The 19,042-nt window shown below is 44.6% G+C and overlaps 1 protein-coding gene across 2 annotated transcripts in view; it reads left to right on the forward strand.

Moving 5' to 3' along the window:
• EXT1 (exostosin glycosyltransferase 1) overlaps positions 1–19,042 on the forward strand; it is a 258,787-nt gene that overhangs the window by 88,411 nt on the left and 151,334 nt on the right. The window lies entirely within an intron of this gene.

Below are 19,042 nucleotides of genomic sequence, written 5' to 3' on the forward strand. Positions count from 1 at the left end.
TTACTGACCGCGGTAACATTACTTCTGGTTGCCTGTCTTAATTCATTTTAGATTAATCTGTCTTGTAGTTCGAAGGAAAATGAATTGAGTCAGTAACTTCAAGAGTTATGTAAAATCTGTACAGTGCTAAATAATTGAATGGGGTTTTATGTACAGTCTTGAAATTGGAATGTCAATTTGACACAAATGCTCCAAAACAGAGTTAGATGAGCTGATCTGCTCCTCCTGTAAAAGCTTTGAAATGTCCATTGCTGTGTCATTCCAGAATGTGCCATCGCTCTCCTTCGTGGAATTTTCAGGGCCCATTAATTTTCCTTGAGGACATTAACTCTGGGAGGTGAGTTTGCAGGTTAGGCGTGGGGTTGAGGTTTTAGGGTGATGGTGTCCAAACCTCAGTGTGCTTAAGAATCACCCAAGAAGGTCGTTAGGGAGGATGCTTTCTGGGTCCCATCCCGGAAACTCTAATTTGGTAGGACTGTGCTTGGGGCCCAGGAAAGTCCTTTGCAACCACTGGTGGCTCTTAGGCTGATGTCCTCAAGCCATATTTTAGAGAAATATTGGTTTAGGGGATGTGAGGGGGAGAGTATGGGAACTTGAGAAGAAACTCAAGACAGTTTCCCATCAAATACATTTATCACAACCAGGCGGGCCAAAAATTACTTTTTTTTTTGAGTGGGAAAAGGGGAATGTTGCCAAGCCCCCCAAAATAAGTTTTTGAAATTTCCCTGGAGATCTGTGGGAGGAAAGCTAGTGTATGATTCTTACCAGAAGATATATGTGAAGTCTCTTATCAACACCTTTAATCCCATTTTACGATGGGAAAGACTTGAAGCTCAAAGAGCAAAGACGACGAACACTGGGTGAACACCTACCAAATGAAACAGCAACGATATTAGTGGTTATTACCATTATCTTTATGTCGTGTGCCCCACAGAACAGCCCTGTGAGGTGTCATCACTGCCATTTACAGATACAGAAAGTGAACGTCCGGTAGTTCAGGTAACCTGTCAGGGTGACTCGTTTAGTTTGTGGTCGAGCTGGGATTCACACACAGATCTGTTTAACTCCAAAATCCATGTTTTCCGTTTTTTTGTTTTTTACTACATCAGGTAGATTTAAGATCCTTGTGTGGCTATAATTACTAGGTAAGATGCAGAATGGCTAGTTAAATTTAAATTTCAGCCGACCAATGACTGTTTTTAGCATGGAGCATAAAGTCGTTGGATACACTTACACTAAAAACTTAGTGGGTTATACTAAGACTCTAAAAATCAGTGGGTCTCCCTAAACTGTAAACCACATTGTTTACTGAGATTCACATTTAACTGGGCATCCTGTACTTTTAGTTGCTAAATCTGGCAGCCCCATATATGGCTAGTGGGTTTCAGGTTATAAGGTCACAGCCTCCTGACTTCTGACTCCAAGTCCAGCCCCCACTCCTTTCTGAGTGCCGCATCCTGTCTACTGTCAGGTGTTCCCCCCACTTCACTTTGAGGCTAAGTGAATAGCTCGTCTGCCCTGCTCCTCTCTTCTGAGTTGGGTAAAGCCCAGCTCAGGTCAGAGCAGAGTCTGCCTCAAACCAGCGAGCGCACAGACGTAGCCAGCACTTCCTTCACTCTACAACCTGGATATTCTCATTCACTTAATTTTAGAGACAAGACCAAGGGCCAGGGTAAGTTTAGAGACAAGAGTGAGAACCAGGGTCAGCTACTTTCTTAGTGATGATAGAAAGAATCAGGCCACCACTCTGCACATCACATTTAGGCAAAGGCTTTAATTTTGGGTGTAATTAAAGTTAGAGCAATAAGGGTGAGTTAAAAAAAATAGATCCTAGGATAACATTTTTTGTGAGAAAAATAATAATTATTTTTAGGTTAATGTTAGATTGAGTGCCTGATAATAATTATCTTTTTTTGGTTAATGTTAGATTGGATGCCCATTAGGTTGGGCAGTTTACGTACATCATTCTTAACAGGCTGCCCTGGGAGGTAGTAATTATTATCACCCCCGTTTTAAAGATGCGGGAGCTGATAGGGAAGTGATGTACGCAGCCGCAGGTGTAGCACTGGTGGCACACAGACCTGGGATTTCAGCCGGGTGTCTCTATCCTACAGCCCTGCTCTTATTTGCCCTGTGCTGGCACCAGTGCTAGAGCTCTCCAGCTGGGCTCAGGCCTTCCACAGCAGACTGCCTTGTCAGGTGGCCTTGTAGGAATCTGTTCTCTGGCCGCCGGAGGCCCACAGCTCTGAAGGATGTTGTGCGCCCCACCCCCATCCCCACCGGTGTGCTAGTGAAGGACTCAGGACTGAACCTGCAGCCACCAGCCGTTTACCCACCCCAAATTTTAGACGTACTTGCTTCCCATGATCAGGGTCACTCCCGACGTGACTTTGGATACCTCTGGCATACTGGAAGGCCACAGTGATTTTTCAGGAATAGACCTTGGCCCAGGGGAAACACTGATATGTCTTACATGTGCTGTGGAAGCTTCCAGCATGCCTTCTTAACTCTTGATGATTGCAGAGTTACTTTGGAATTAAAACCAGCATCTGGCACGCACTTCAGTAAAGTTTCCCTGCTTTTGATGAGAGCTTTTGGAAGCCTCCGTCTGTGAGTTTTCCTTTATCAGTAAATGATAACAAGGCGCTTTAAAGAAAGAAACACGTTCATGACGGCAGTTCTTGTGTGAAGGAGAAGCACGGAGACAGAGCCAGTCTTTGAAGCACGGTACCCTGTGCTCCTGCGGCTGCATCTGTGAGCATCTCCCCTCGCACCAGGGCCCACTGCGTCTGACGTTCTCTCATCCTATCTGGTACTCTGATGGCGACAAATAGCCTCCTTTCTAGAATCATTTATAAAAACAGACTCTTCCCATTTCTAAAGTGATGAAAAGGGTTCCTTGAAACAGTGAGATCAAAGATGAAGTTGGGAATTTGTCCTTAAGTGAACATTAACTGCATGTCTTGGAAGCATGGCAGATGGAAGCCTGATCCTTTGAAACGCAAATGAAAGCCTTATGAGCCAGAAAAGGGGGAGAAGTGGGAGGTAGGAGGTGCAGGGAGTTCTGGAGTCAGACAACGATCCCCTTCCACATATGGGATTTAGGGTAAGTCATCTTTGCCTCTCAGAACCTCACTTTATTTACCTGGTCTGAAATAGTATGAATAATGCTGATCTCAGAGAGTCCTGGCAATTAAGCGAAATATTGCATATGAAAGGCCTGATGGGCATATATAGAATAGATAAACAAGATTATACTGTGTAGCACAGGGAAATATATACAGGATCTTGTGGTGGCTCACAGCAAAAAAGAATGTGACAATGAATAAATGTATGTTCATGTATAACTGAAACATTGTGCTCTACACTGGAAATTGACACAACATTGTAAAGTGACTATAACTTAATGAAAAAAAAAAAAAAAAAGGCCAGGATGCTGACTCGGACCCAGTATTTGCTCAGACCTTTTTTTTTTTTCCTCCTCTCCACATCACAATGGGTAGTGGGAGATGGATTTTGATTTATAGAGATCTCATTTTATAGACAGATTTTTGTTTTAGGGGAAGGAGATAATTAGGTTTATTTATTTATTTAATGGAGATACTGAGGATTGAACCCAGGACCTCGTGCATGCTAAGCCCTTGCTCTGCCACTGAGCTATACCCTCCCCCGACCCCCATAGGCAGTTTTTTAAATGAAAAAAAAAATTAGCTGTTGCCTGATTCCAGCTATTCATTCATTACTGTTTATGGCAGAACAATTTCATGGGCACCTGCGTTATTCCTGGGACTCTTCGAGCCACTGGGGATAGAGTATGAATGGGACAGGCTCAATTCACACCCCTCTGCGGCCTCCTTCGTGGATGATAGGCCAGTCAGTCTGCAGATGGAGTGTACTTGTAATGTCGGGTGATACCAGGGTTCTCTGGGGAGGGGACTTTTGAGCGTAACACTTCCTTACGTAACCTTCCTTAGCAGGTGAGTGGCTGCTATGTTGAAGATGAGGAATAGCCATCACTGGACAGTTAAGTCTTTCCTCTGTTGTGTGTAAGTTTTCTTTCTTGCATCTTTCTGGCTCTCACTTTTCCTTACCCCTCCTCTCTCCTCTTCTCTGCCATTGTCCTCCCAGCATCATGTCACTGGCCAGAATTGAGTTACGCCACAGAAATCTTTCATCAAGGTGGCTCTTCCATTGGGATGTTACTGTAAAGCTTGGCAGCATGAGAGTTGGCTGCGGAAGTAGCTTCTAGCAACAAAGGAAACTGAGATGGGATAGGGTGAGAAAAAGTGAGATGAGAGCTGAGAGAGTTCTTAAAACTTTCATGAGGGTCCATGAGCCAGTGAGAACAGGTGGGGGCCCCTCTGTTGCTCCTGAAAATTGATACCTTCAGCCCAAAGTGATGGAAGGCGCCTTGTCAACTGATGTGCTCCATAAATATACTCCTGATAGTCCTGAATGCTCATGTCAGAGTAACTGCTCTAATGCTTCTCCCTTTAAATAGGTGAGATGGATTTTGGGAGATCAGTGTAATGCATTCAAGTAGAATTTATGTTAGTTTTCTTTGTCAGCAGCTGCAGTTGGAATTCTTTCCAACTAGTGGTCCAAGTACTGTTCTTTCCTTGTTATTTTGCCGAGATTTGCTGAGAGGTAGAGGTTGGCGGCAGGGTGGGGAGGTGGAAAGTAGGCCAACAAGTCTGAAAATATACAGGGATCTTGCCAGCTCCAGATCCTAACATCTGTCTTTTGACAGGCAAATGAAGACACTGAGGGGCGAAGATTGCTCCAATTTATTTTTCTTAGAGCTTCTCCTGCTCAAGGGTTCGCCTTCACTAGCACTTAAGCCTGTCTGTATCTCCTAGAACTCGATATTCTCACCAGCCTCTCCCTCCCTTTGTTAGGACTCAGTGTGCCTTCGGGGCAGGCAGATGTGGACCCAGTGCTGGTGTGTACGGCATGCCTTGCCATTGCCGAGCCTGCAAACATTGGCCGGTGTCTTGCTTTGACCCACTCTTTCTCCATGTCCTTTTCTCGAACTGCCCTCTATGGACCAAAGCCACGAATCTCCTATGACCTCATTTTCTGGTACTGAAAATGGGGACTTGTGATGTTGGCCAGGTTTTGGATGGTTCTTCTAGGATTGAGAGGTAATCTGGAAAATGTAGTTTGGCTGCCAAGAATTGGGTGTTTCCAGGACATTTTGGTGGTTTATTAGAACAACGGAGAAGAGTGTTAGAACACTGGAGAAGAGTTTTAGAATCTGGGAGGTGAGGTTACTTTCCCAGAGCAACCCAGAAGCCACTCTCACCAGAAAGGACTTGCAAACTTCTGAAGTCCCTGTTATGACCTTTGGCCTTTCCCTCCCCACGCGAAGTCATCGGACACCTCATTTCTCATGTTGTTTTCCCCAATCTTCTGGGATTTTCATCATTAACATCCCTTCCCCGTTTCTTATTGTGTTTCAATTTTGTTTTGTTTTGGGAGGAAGGTAATTAGGTTTATTTATTTATTTTAATGGAGGTACTGGGGATTGAACCCAGGACCTTGTGTATTCTAGGCATGCGCTCTACCTCTGAGCTATACCCTCCCCCGCTTCCCCATTTCTTTTTAAATGTTCTTCTGGTAGTTCCACTACGGAATTTATTCTACAGATATACTTACGTGGGTATGAGATGACCTATATGTAATTAATAATACTCACGCTTGCTGAGCCCTTACCCGGTTTCAGGAACTAAAGATTTTACATATTTTAAACTCATTTCATTCTTAAAACAACTCTGTGAGGTAGGACTAATACTGTCTCTATTTCTCAACACGACAATGGAGGCAGGAAGAAATTCAGTAACTTAACTACAATTTTTATTTTACTATAATTTTGTTTTTAACAACAGAAGATGGGAAACAACCTATTCAATGTATGTCTAAATAAATATGTAAATGCTTCATTCATACTATGGAGTACTGTGTCATCACAGAAAATGGTATTGACTATCGTCATGTAGTCATATGTAGAAATCTCCATGAAACAGTGAGTGAAAACAAGTCTGTGTATGGAATATAAAGTGCTAATCGTCTCTAGAATTGGTTGGAGGGGAGATGTGACATTTTTTCTAATATTCAACTGTTGAATGGTAGTGATCATCTATGACGGGAAGGGGCCCGCGTGGAAGATGAGAGACAGAGGTAAAAAGGAAGTTTTTCCCCCGCTATACTTTGATACCTTTTGAACTACCTGACTGTATTATCTATTCATGGTGACCTAAATAAATGTAAAATAATATTAGAAATTTCTGCAGTACAAGCTATAATGGACAAAACATAAATGAACCAACTCACTTTGTAGTCAAAAGAGCAAAATGACAGTCATCACAGATGTTTTTTGGCCCAAGCACTTGCCGTATGTGATTTGTCCCCACCAACCCTTGCAGGGTACTTGGTATTAGCACCATTCACGGGTGGGATGCTGAGGCTCACGAGAAACAGTTGCTGGGTGAAGGCCCAGCTCTGACGCAAGGACCGTCTGATTCTAGAGTCCACTGCAGGTTTTTTCCTTCTGTCTCTGTAGACTCTCTGCACCTACTAGAAAAGGAACCTGGGCTAATGAAGTTCAACTCGTATGATCCAGATACAAAAACACATTTTACCAGGTTTATTGGAGGCTCCATGATGAGTTAGTTATGCTTTAAAATGGAAATCTTAAATTATGAGACTCTCTTGCTGGTGTTCTAGAGCTATTCTTTAGTCCTTTGAGACTTCCTTTTTTTTTTTTTTTGAGTTCTTAATATTTTACTGGAAAATCACTGTGACATCTGTCAAATAGAGACTTTATTTTTATGAATAAAACTAGGGAGTCCTTTGGTCTGGCGTTTCTGCTCCAGATTGTTTTAGCAAGAGTCAGAATCCCAGGAAAAATGCTGTCTGAACCGGGGTGGGGGGGCATGGATGGGCTTTCAAGAGTTTATGTAGCTCCAGGAAACTTTTCCGTGTGTTGATTTGCGTGGGGGCATTTTCCTTAAGTTGGAGGGTAGTTTTAAACCAAGTTATCAAAGATATTCACGATCCCCTGGGTTGTTCAGGATTTCTCCTTAGACGGTGCAGTGATTCTCATGGAACCTGCAGACAGGTTTTCTACGTCCATCCAGTACTTTTCAAAAAGTGAATCAATTGCCAACTCTAACAATTGGGAGACTTCATGTAAAAACCTGGGCTCAGGGCTTAGGTAGAAAAGTTGGGAGGCTTGACAGCGTTCGGCTTGCAGTTCTGTGTACCGCGGTCTGCGGGGCCCTTTAACGGGGTGTGCGCTCTAGTTTGCCTCAGCCCACGGAAGTCAAGGCCAGCCGGAGACTACATGGCATTGACTTGGCCTGAGGAGAAGTGGGTTTTGGTCTCTTTCTTCCCCAAAGCAACTCTTAAAACAGTGTGCATCATTTTTTGCAGAGGATGACAATGAGACTCAGGTTAAACGCCATCACCTCCCGTTACACACTGACGTGGATCAGGAGGACGTGGAACTTGAAACCAGATTATCTGACTCTATCGTAATATTTTCTCCACTGAACCACCGTTGTCACCTGTTACTATTTTATTTGACCCTCATATGCCACTAGCGCTAGGTAAAGAATTATATCCATTTTACAGATGAACAAACCAAAACTTAGTCCAGCTCTGAGAAGCAAGGTCCTGTGTACCAACAGGCCGAGCTGGCATGTGGTCCCAGCTTTTCTGAATGCAGACACTATACCCTTTGAGTTGTAGGTACTCATGAACTACAGAGATTTGTATTAATTCTGAGGTTCTCTGCAGCTAAGACATTAATGATTCTAACATATTTGATTCCAAACAGAAGCAGGAAAGGTGGAGGGACCCCCCCCCCCCCATTGTTGATGTTGTTTCAGAACTGGTGGAAAGTTCCTGGTGTCAATCAGACGACGACTTATAAAAGACTCATTTCCTGCAAGGCACTAACTGGTCTGGGAGCTGTAGCACATGGCTGAAAACTAGGAGAGATGTTAAGTGGGGTAACAGATTGCTTTCCAGAGTCCTATAATCTTTAATGGGGAACTAGCTGTATACACCTGAAAGGATGTAAGCACCTTTATAGAGGCTAAACCTCAGTAAGCACAACGAGTCACATTCTTTTAACTGTGTTCTCACCAGAGAGCAAAAGGGATGCTGTGCTGTGTGATATCAGTCAGAGACGACTGCCTGATGGAGAGCCACTGTTGAGTGGTACTGGGAACGTATTCATGAGTGCTGTGTGCTAGCCGGTAAATCTGTAAGGTGGAGGTTCTCTGCTACGACTGAGAAAACTTAGGCTGTGCTGTTTTCCCGGATGCTTCTTGACCCGTTGAAGAGTTTGCACTCAGCCTACAACCTTCACTTACACGTAATATAGAAGCAGAGGTGCAGAGAGGGCCCGTTATCTCCAAAGACGACAAAACGTGGTGAAGGCCTGGTTTAAGTGAACCAGGGTTTAAATCCTGGCTCGTCCACTTACCAGTTTGTGTGACCTTAGATCATTAATTTAATTGGCCTCTTACTGCCTCAGTTTTCTGCTCTGTAAAACCCAGAGAATAAAAAATTCATAAGCCGTGGAGCTGTTGTGAAGTTCAGTGAGTTACGTGCGAAAAATACTTGGGACCGAGTCTGGCACATGCTGAATCCGGGCATAGGTGTTGGTGGCAGCGGCTGCTGATGCTGTTTTATCATCGTTGAGATGCTGTTTCCTGCCTTGCTCAGGTGTAGCAGAAAGGGCTTGCGATCTAGAGCCCAGAAACTGGTGGGCGCAGATGCCGGGAAGGGGCACCCTCTGGGGCTCTCTTTCCTGAGCCTTAATGTAAGGACATTAGACTAATTCCCCAGAGTCTGCCCTGCTGCAAACAAGTCTGGGATGCCCTTCCATCATAAGAAGCATTACTAAGTGCTTGGTGGTCTGTGAGCCTGGGACAGCCGCCTGCACACAAACCCCTTGTTGTCAAAAGACAGCTGAACTTGGGGAGGACTGTGGGCTTTGACTCTGAGCTTTGACTCTGCTGCTCCAGCTATAGGATCTCATGCAAATCACTTGTTTCAGGGCTTTTGTCTCCTCCACGCCATATAAAAGTGGGATAATAATATCATCTTTCAGGGTATGTATGGGGAATGAATAGTTTTTGGTAAATGTCCTGCAGTGTGTGGTGGCCTAGGAGGCACTTGGGAAGTGGCAGCAGCTCTCAGTATTGTGATGAATGAAAAATTCTGGTCTCAGATCCCATAAATCAAAATACCCTAACTCCTTGGGTAAGACTGTTGCCTAAAGTCATCGGCATATGTGAAAACAGATACATACTGCTGATTGCATATTACTTGAAGAATGTGGGTAAATTAATTGCATCCAGAGAAGGGGGTGACTTTCTTGAGATTAAATCAAAAGGAATTTCCTGGGTTTGTGGTGTAAGGGAAGTTCACAGCCATGGCGGCGGTTAGAATAGTGTGGAACTGAAACGCCAGATGCAAGGACCAAGAATAGTGATTCCAAGTGGTTGCAAAAGTGATGGAAGGATTGAGCAATGGACTGAGTTTAGCTGGACATCTACCATGTTCCATGTTCAGTTTCCTTCCTTTAATGGCTGAAATATTTCGAGGTCAGTGCTCCTTCCTCCCCCAGCCAAAAACAGCTTCTTTTTTTGTGTGTGTGTGGTATATTTCTGCCCACCCTCTCTGTTTCTGGCCTGCATTTGCTGATTCATTCAATAAATATTTACTTTGTATCTACTATGGATACAACAGATCCTAGAGATGCAACAGTAAAACACACATGTGCACACGTGCACATGTACACGTACACACATACGGGCACACGTGCTCATGAATCCCTCCCTTTGTGGAGTTTACATTCTATTTGAAGAAGACAGAAAAAAAATTTAAAAAGCGTTCGATAAAATATATAGTTTGTTCTCCTTAGGATTGTTGCGGCTTTCCCCACTTTTTTTCCCCTCGCCTCTGCTGTTCTGGAGGTTGTGTGTTCTATGTCTCCCTCCCTAACCCATCTTTTTGGATCCCCTTCTCCAGGATATGCTGAACTCCTAGCTTTTATTCTGTGGACTGGGAGATTTTGTTGTATACGGGGCAGATCTCCTTCTTTGTGCACATGGAAGCACAGTCGGTCTCTCTCTGTCTCCTTCCCTCTCCCCCTCCCCTGCTTGAAGGTAATAATCTAACTTCAACATCCATGATATGATGACTTGCCAAACGCTCTATTTCTAGTAACAGTTACTAAGGAATTGTGAGAAGGCTTCGGAAAATGGCACTTGGCCTCTGCTTAGCTTTTATTCAGATCGGCTGTTTTCCAAGGCCCCAGAAGATCAATGATACATGTAGTACGAACGGGCAGTTGCAGGGTCAGGGTGTATTTATTGCTTGCTGGGGCATGTTATTGACCAATAAGAAGTCAAACAGGGCCTGGCTACACCGGCTAAGACATGGCCTCTGAGCCAGTAAGACAAGAGATCACCTCAGGCCACTTCCGTTTACACGGACAGGTGTGCAGACGGACTCAATGTTTGCTGCTCTAGGCATCCGTGTGTCCGCCAGGACTTCGGCTCATTTGGTCCCGGTGGAAAGGCTTTGAAACTTGTGCACAAAGCTGTGCATTTTTTAACTCAGCCAGTCTCAAGGTGTACAAGGATTGTTCATTTTGAAACCTCTGTTAATACACCCAAGTTCACTGCAAGGTTTTGCTGGGTGTGATGTACCAGTTCTGTTTCCTTATACTGATCGATCGATCGATCATCTATCATCTATCACTTCTACCATATCTCTGTCTTTCATCTGTCATTTATCTTTATACACACAAACCTATTTATAATGTTCTCTCCTTTGATAGTATAACTTGGCATTGAATGAAAGGGGGGACAAGAGAGGTTTTGATAACATGTAATGAAGTACAAGCACAGTGCACATATGCTTGGATGAATCAGGAATCCCAGAGGTACATTATTCAGGAAAAAATCAAACTCTCTCTCTTTCTCCCTCTCTCTATATAGTATATATTAAAGAAATACGTAGTGAAAGATCTCCTTTAGCTTTACGTTGTGTTCTAAAACTCAGCTCTGAGGTTTATGTTCTTGCTGTGAAAAATAAAACAATTTTATGAAGTTTTAAAAGAGTATTTCTCTTCCTTTTTCTTCCTAGGTGTCAAAAGTACTGTTTTGGTCAACTATTGAGTGAGGAAGGAGAGGCTGGAGCAAGGAAAACAACAGGAGTCCTCCCCGAACCCACAGTGAAATCGTCCTTTCACTTTGGTTCCTTGAGCTGAAATAGCATGGAGGATTAGGGTTGTGTGAGCCTCAGACAATCTGAGATTCATGTGTTTCTCTAACCACCTGCCTTATAGTGGACATTTTTAGCATGTGTTTTGTGTGTGGGAGGACTGATCAGAATGGCATTAGGCATTCAAAAGAGTATCTAAAATTAAAGCACAGATGTATTTTGGATTCTATGATTTAATCACATTTAATGAATCTACAAAAATGTTAGTGACTTAAAAGCGGGGCTCGGGGTGGGGGTGCCAATCGTTGTGACCACTTGCACTGTCTGCAACGCTAGTCTCTATATGGTCCTATGATCCTATATGTAGGAGTTAAACTGCAGAGCTTCTCGTGTCATTTTAACCAGAATCATCTCTCTTTAAAATGGGAATCAAATATTGACTCATTGGTTGGTTGGGCATAATTAAATTAACTTTTCATTGTTTTGGGTAGTGGGGAATTTTTTGTGCGGAATCTGGTTGTTTTCAACCCAAGAGTTCGGCAGTCCATTATTTAGAAATAATTCTGTGAACCACTAAGTTAGAACAACCAACTTTATAAGTGATAATACTGTGTAGTCACTGTTGGTTTTTCACATTCTCTTTTAAAATCTCATCCCAGAATTTCTGAAAAGATGAGGAGGAAGTAAATGAATATTTCCCCAGGACCTGCTGTGTCCTGGGCATCGTGTTGTACAAGACAGATGTGCCCTCCTTTCTTGGGCCCCTTGGGGTGTTAGGCATATTACCTTCCTTTCCGAGTGGAGAGAGAGGTTAGCTAACATGGGCAAGGCCACCCAGTTAGGGAGCAGTAGAGCTGGAATTGGAATGTAGTGCTGACTTCTGGACCTGGAATCTTCCTGCATCAGTTTTAGGAAGATGGGCTCATTAGGATTTATCTGGGGTTTCACCAGTTAACCTTTGGGAAGATGGGCCTAGAAGACTTTACCATATTCGGTCGTCTTGTATCTGTGCAATAACACTTTCATATTTGTGGCTCCTGTTTGCAAGATCAGCATGATTCTACAACAGGAACAAACTCCCTCCCTAAAAATGCAGATTTTACCATTTGCACAAATGGCCGTGGATTCTTGCTCTCAAAGAAGATGCTTTGCAAAAGCACCAGACTGCCAGTCACAGAGGATACTCCAGGGAAGGGCTGCACAGTCAGGATGTCTTCCCTGGGGATGGGGGTGGTGGGAGCTCCTTGCGGAGCAGAAGTGAGCCCTGGTGAAACAGAGCTGTGTATTCAACCGCAGGGGTTCAGGGCAGGAGTGTTCAGTTCAATGACTGTTTACTCCTTACCCGTTGCTTTTCTCTTCCCCATTTTCCATCCTGCTTTAAGGAATGTAGGAGTAATACAGTTTTGCAAAGGGTCTTCAAAAGTTCTAGTAGGAAAGATTGTTTTTCCATGTACTATGACTGCATCACAAATTACTCCAAAATTTACTGGCATAAACAGACATTTATTATGTTGATGGATTCTGTGGGTCAAGCATTAAGACAAGGCAGAGCAGAGATGGCTTGTCTTTGTTCCTTGATGTATGGGGCCTTAGCTGAAGAGCTCAAATGCCTGGGCTGGGAATCATCTGAAATAATGCTGTCTAATAGAACTCTCTATGGTGATACAAAGATTCTTTATCTGCACTGTCCAACATGGCAGCCACTGGACATTGTGGTTATTGGGCAACTGAAATATGGCTAGTGCAGTTACAGATCTGAATTTTTAATGTACTTAATTTAGATGTAAATAGCCACTAGAGGCTACCATGTCAGACAGTGCAAATCGGATGGCTTGTTTACACAGTGAGGTATATACGTACTGTCCAGTATGGTAGCCACTAGCCTCTAGCTGAGAATTTAGTTGAGGCTGTCTCCATTGGAATAGCTCTCCACGTGGCCTGCTCTTTGTCATCACGTGGTGGCTGGGTTCCAAGCATCTTGAGAGAAAGAGCCAAGGCACCTAGGGCAGGAGTAGACAGTGTTGCTTCCACCATATTACATTCATCATGGCATTTACAAAGTCCCACCCAGGTTCAAGCGGAGGGGCAATAGGCTCCATTTATTGACGACAAGTGGCAAGGTTCTGGAAGAGCATTAAGACTGGGAATATAACTTTGGCTATTTCTCCAAAATATAATCTGCCACAGGAGTTCCAGGTACCCAGTCCATTCACATGTTGATTCATTCAGCAGACACTGAGCACTACTCTGTACCTGCACTGCGTTCCTTAGGGGATGGCAGTTGAAGGTAATGATACTAAAAACGAAGTGGAAGGGGTGAGCGGGGAAGGCACTTAGTATCTCCACGGCAGTGTGTTATGTGCCGGGATAATATGTAGAGAGCAGAGACGATTAGCTGAGACATGTAGGAGTCTCTTTGAAGAAGCAACGTGGAAACTGCATCTTACGGTCGTGCTGGGCTGACTGAGGAGTTTACCAGAGAGACACGAGTAATTTAAGCAAAAGGGCAAGCCTGTTCACAATCGGAAGGGCGAAAAGCTAACTTTTCCTGGGGATGCCTCAACTCCCCAGTGCTTGTTCCAGAAAGAAGGCTGTGCAGTTACCCTGCCGACCGCATCCTTGATTTTGCCTGTGTGTCCCCACCCACACCGTGCATACTGAGAACCAGCCGCAGACCCAGCAGGTCTCCAATCCAGAAAAATCCATAGCCCAAGGGGATATCATCGATGAATTACCAACAAGTTGCCTGTCAGCAGGAAACATGGATTGGATTAGAGAGTCCTCATACCGCACTGGCTTTTCTAAAGAAGGTCTGGCTCTGAGAGAGGAACAAAGATGCCTGAACACATGGTCAGCATTGAAAGCAAATATTGATTGTCCCCCGCTGGGGAGCCCAGCTAGAGTGGGTTAGAGTCTGATGTCAAAAAGTGCTGGGGTGTGGAAAACCATGAACTGTGCTGATTGACCAGAATAAAAGCTCCATCTATTTTTAAGAGCTCAAAAATGAGGGTGAAATATTTAAGAGAGTGGAAGGGCAAAAGTGATGGTTAGAACCCAGGCCTGGGCTGAGGCGCTCTCTCCGAGTTGGCCTCTGTTATTCTGGCCATGGGTTTTGGACCATCCTCTCTGTCACCTGTTCTGCATAGTGCTTTTCTGGACCTGTGACTGCTCCTTAAGCCTGTGCAAAATTCACTTAATTGAATGTGACTGTCCAAACAGCTGATGTTCAGTGCTGTTCAGATTTAGGATTCAGACCGTCTGCTGGGTGTTCTTATTAAACTGAGAGAAAAATGCTCTGGCTGTATCTGATTGCATCTGACTGTCAACTGGGTTAGAAATACCCGTCACCACCAGATGTACGAGATCCTGGGGAAGGAGCATTTTCTGTAGCAAATTAGACTAGCTAGCTCCGTGGATCCAGATTGACTGAAACAGCTTACTGCTTCAGGGATAAGGCTGGGTTGGGTTCAGTCATCTCTTTTAAATAAAGTCTGAGCTAGAGTCTCTTAATTGAAGATTTTCAAAATCTGCTCCTTGACTTTGAAACCTGTGATTTGTTTGCAGCATTTTCCAATAGAACTTTCTGCAATGCTGAAATGTTCTAAATGTGCACAGTAACTATTAGCCACATGGAGATATGGAGGACTTGAAATGTGGCTAGGGCAACCATGACGGAGGAGCTCAATTGTTAAATTCTATTTAATTTAAATGTGAATAGCCACATGGGGCCAGTGGCTGCCCCAACGGGCAGCACGGCTGTACAGTCTGTTTTTCGAGATGGTCTATGCTGACACGAGAGTGAAAGCTTCCCTGACTTTCTAGCTGTGTAACAGGGTCTTAACTCAGGAGTCAAGTCTTTGCTCTCACAGCAGTCTATGGAAAGAAGCAATAGCCGGGGTGCCCTTAGCAGACTGAAGGCTTGGGATGAGAAAGGAGAGAAAGGGCCACCAGGCCAGTGGTGACACTCGGTTTCCCTGTAGCCTCTCTGCAAGATAACCAGGGTATTGTTAGTGGATTCAGTAGCCAACGAAATTCGGGGAACGGCCGAGGTTAAATGCAATTATGCAGGTTCTTTCTGAAACTTTTCTCAGCCTTAAATACACTGGTGTGGATTGTGACTCTCCAGATAAGGCTTCAGGGCCAAATATATTGGATCCTCTTTTCTCTTTCTGGTGTATTCTAGGAAGCATGCTTTGGGAAATACTGGTTTAAGCCATGACTCTTTCTGCCATAATGGCGACTAAACTTAAAGTCTATTGTAGGCAATGAATCTGTCCCTCTTCTGGGTTTCTGCAGAGTTGGAAATCTGCATGTGTGCTTTGAGCCTGATCATTCCTTGGTGGTGTTTGCATGGTTCATTAACTCTTCAAGTAGGGAGATAGCTGGGCTGGCCTGGCTAGACTGCACGCCCTGCAGGCCGGAGACGCAGGTGTCTGCTTTGGACAGTTGTCCTTTTCGTTTCAGACCTGCTTGAGCCCAGCGCTGTAACAGCTGGCAGGCACCTGCCCCGCAGGCCCGAGTGCAGCTTTTTCTTTCCTCCCCTGGGAAAGGGGGACACTTTGTACCTCCACACGACTTGCCTTGGCTGCCCACTTTCTGAGTGGTCAGGTTTGGGTCTTGTAGTTGGAGGAATGCTGGCGTTGCCTCCATCAGTAATTCTTTCCTCCCTTTTCTTTTCTCTGTCCTTGTACAGACCCACACCTGAGTGCATGGGGACTTCTTTCTCCAAGTCCTTTTTCTTTTTTTTCCCTTTGTTTTTAAATAACTCGATCAGCCAGCAGGAGACAAATAGAGCAGATCAGAGCACCCTGTTCATTTAATCAAGTGAGTTACTAAAGGGAGAGAAAATGGAAGAGAGAAACATTTCCACCCCTTTCTCTTTCTCTTCTCTCTCTCTTTAAAAATTGCTCAACAAGTCATCTGCAGAAAACATCTGTCTCCCCAAGAATAAATGTAATTTAGTTTCTGATGTCGGCATGTCCCCCTCTGGTTGGAAGGAAGAGTTTTTGCCACACGGTAGAAGTGAAATCAGCAAGATGCTGTCTGTTGGGAGGTTGAAATACTGAGCTTTACGAGATGACAGTAAAGTAGCAATAAGTGGTGTTTTTCTGCCTGACAGCATCCCCACTGTGGGATAAGAAAGAATGCCGGGAAGAAGGGACTTGGAGATGCTGTCTGTCCCCATGTCATCCCTGGGTCCCTCACGCTCACTGTCACTGCAGGCCCACTATGCGGGAGCAAAAGCATCCCCAGTTTCTCTGGGGCAGTGGTTGTCTGGCTCGTACTGATTATCTTGTCAGGAGACAGAGGGTCTGCAGAGTCTGTGCTGTGGGGAGTGTCAACAGCGACTCATACCTGAGAGGAGCGGGCAGCTCTGAGGACCTGGGAGAAAATGCGGGGCTAATGTACGAGGCCTGGAAACCTCTTTTTTGTTAAGAAGATTCATGGGTCTCAGAGGAGTGGAGTAATCAGGGCCAGGGGAAGATTTGGGGCCAAGCCTTTATATCCTACATCCATCCACTTACAAAAATTTTTCATAGTTAGTTGAAAAAGGGAGGTCCCATGGAGGCATATTTGAACAAATATTTGCTCTCCCTAATCATGTACCCGCAGCAGCTCTCCTGAATGTTTCATGCAAACCTTAATGTTTACAATAGCATAAGGAAGAGTTTATAATGTGTCTGGGAGGCTTCTGAAGTTGGGGCAATAATTCTTCTTTGCACTTATCTAAGACTTTCCTTCCTGAGAGACCTCAGCCATATTTACCTTAGCCACCGTTCACAGGGCCAAGTCAGGAGCTGAAACTCCAGAGAAGCGAGGAACTACCTTGTGCAGCTGCCAACATGTTTTCTAGGTGAGACACTAGTTTTTGCCAAAAGTTTTGTGCCAGCCACAATCCTTTCTTTCTGAGTTGGAATAACAGGCAAGTCAGAGCTTACAACTCCCTCCTGGTAGTGGGAAGTGGGATTGTGAGTGTCACATTGGGTGGGTGGGGGGCAGGCTGGGCTGTTGACCCTGACGGTGGTCTTCTGGCTCAGTCCCTCCTTTCTGATGGGTCAAACCATCTCTTTATTAGTCTCAAGATTTAGTGAGTCTTACTAGGAGAAGACTTGAAGGACTTATCTGTACGTTGAAGACATTGGGGTCTAGAAGTACGGAGTTTGAAACCTTCCTCCACCCTCTGGTAGGACCTTGGGAAGATTAACTTCTCGGCACCTCAGTTTTCCCATCTGTAAAGTAGGCATAATAAACACCATTCACGTTTGGAGTGATGTTTAGAGGAAGCGTGAGTCTAGCTCCTGAGCTGGGTTGGACTCTGGTGCTGGGGCAGTGGGTACTACTTCTGACCTCACCTGTAGAGACTTTCAATACCTGAGGGCCACCTTCATTTGGCAGGTTCGATAAAGATGGCCTCTGAAGCGACTTCTAGAATTTTTTCTCTATGCAATTCATGGTGTCCAAAACAACTCAAACTGGATAGCTACGTATTTTTCTGCAAAATGAGTGACAAGAAAAGGGGATGTTCTGCCTAATTCAAGTAAGGTGATGAAGCACATGAATGTGGCCAAGGCCTCTAGGAAATCAGGCCATGGGCAGCAAAGGCACGGGTGGAACCTCCATCCTCCAGGACTGGATCTGTAGATTTAACTTGAGTTCACCATCTCAGGATTGCGGAAACAGCTGCCGGAATAGGTACGAGAGCTACCGAGCATTCTGCTGTCAGGGAGACCATATATTTAGGTGAGTACGTATAAACACTCCCTTTGTAGGAGGCTGCAATGTGTCAAGATGTCTCCTCCGCTGAGGGGTCTGCTTTCCTTTCTCCAACTCTGGTTCAATCCGGTTCCATGCATGCTGTGCCCAGCTATCTGGTGGTCTCAGTTCTCTGGAATTTGTTTAAAGTAAAGCCAGTTGTTTTTTATCCGTTGTCTTGAAACAGAATTGCTCTCCTGTTCTTAATTGTTATCATCTTCAAGGGCAGGAAAAGATAACTTCCTCCACAGAAAGAGAGGGAGACCCCACTTGGCTTCCAAGGGGTCATTTGATTTGTTTCCCATTTTCCCCCTGCACAGATGCATTTAATTTATAACATCATAGGTGTCACGTGAGCTGTGGAGGTGCGAAAACTCCAGGCGTCTTCTGGCAGGGGCTGGCATCTGTTCTTGGGCACTGACTGCACATGCCAGGAGGTAACATCTCAGCCAGAACGATGACTGTTGATGCTGAAAGCTGACTTCCTGTTCTGGACTTTTGAGTGGTTGAGTGGGGGACTTGGTGGTTTGTAAGTGATGCTCAACAGGGCTTCTCCAAGTGGTACTTCCACACGAGAGGAATGGTTACCAAACAGAATGGACTTTGGAGTCGGCCAGTTAAAAAGAACTGTTGAAGAGTGTCAGGCCCTGTTATAAGGTCTGGGGCCATAGGGAATAATAAAGAGCGAAGGGTCTTTGTTCTCTGGAAGTGGGGGCAGGTGGACAACAAACATGACAGCAAAAATAAACAAACATAAATAAATAAGACTGGGGAGGGGACTGGAAGCAGGGAGACCCCTTGGGCTTTTGATGTCCTCCAGACTATGGTGATGCTGCGCAGAGCTGGATGGGAGCCCCGGGGAGATGGGATATTCGTCTCTAGTTTGGCGGTAGATCCAAGGAAACCTGCTAGGTCTTGCCTCTGCTGTGCTTTGTTATTTAACATCTCTTTAAAACCTGCCTTTTATTCCCTCTGTAAAAGGGAGATAATAGTAGACTTACTTTACAGAGTTGTAGTGGTTAAAAATGCATGTATGTTTTTA

This window comes from Camelus ferus, chromosome 25 (assembly GCF_009834535.1).
Source record: "Camelus ferus isolate YT-003-E chromosome 25, BCGSAC_Cfer_1.0, whole genome shotgun sequence".
NCBI classification, from domain to species: Eukaryota; Metazoa; Chordata; class Mammalia; order Artiodactyla; family Camelidae; genus Camelus; species Camelus ferus.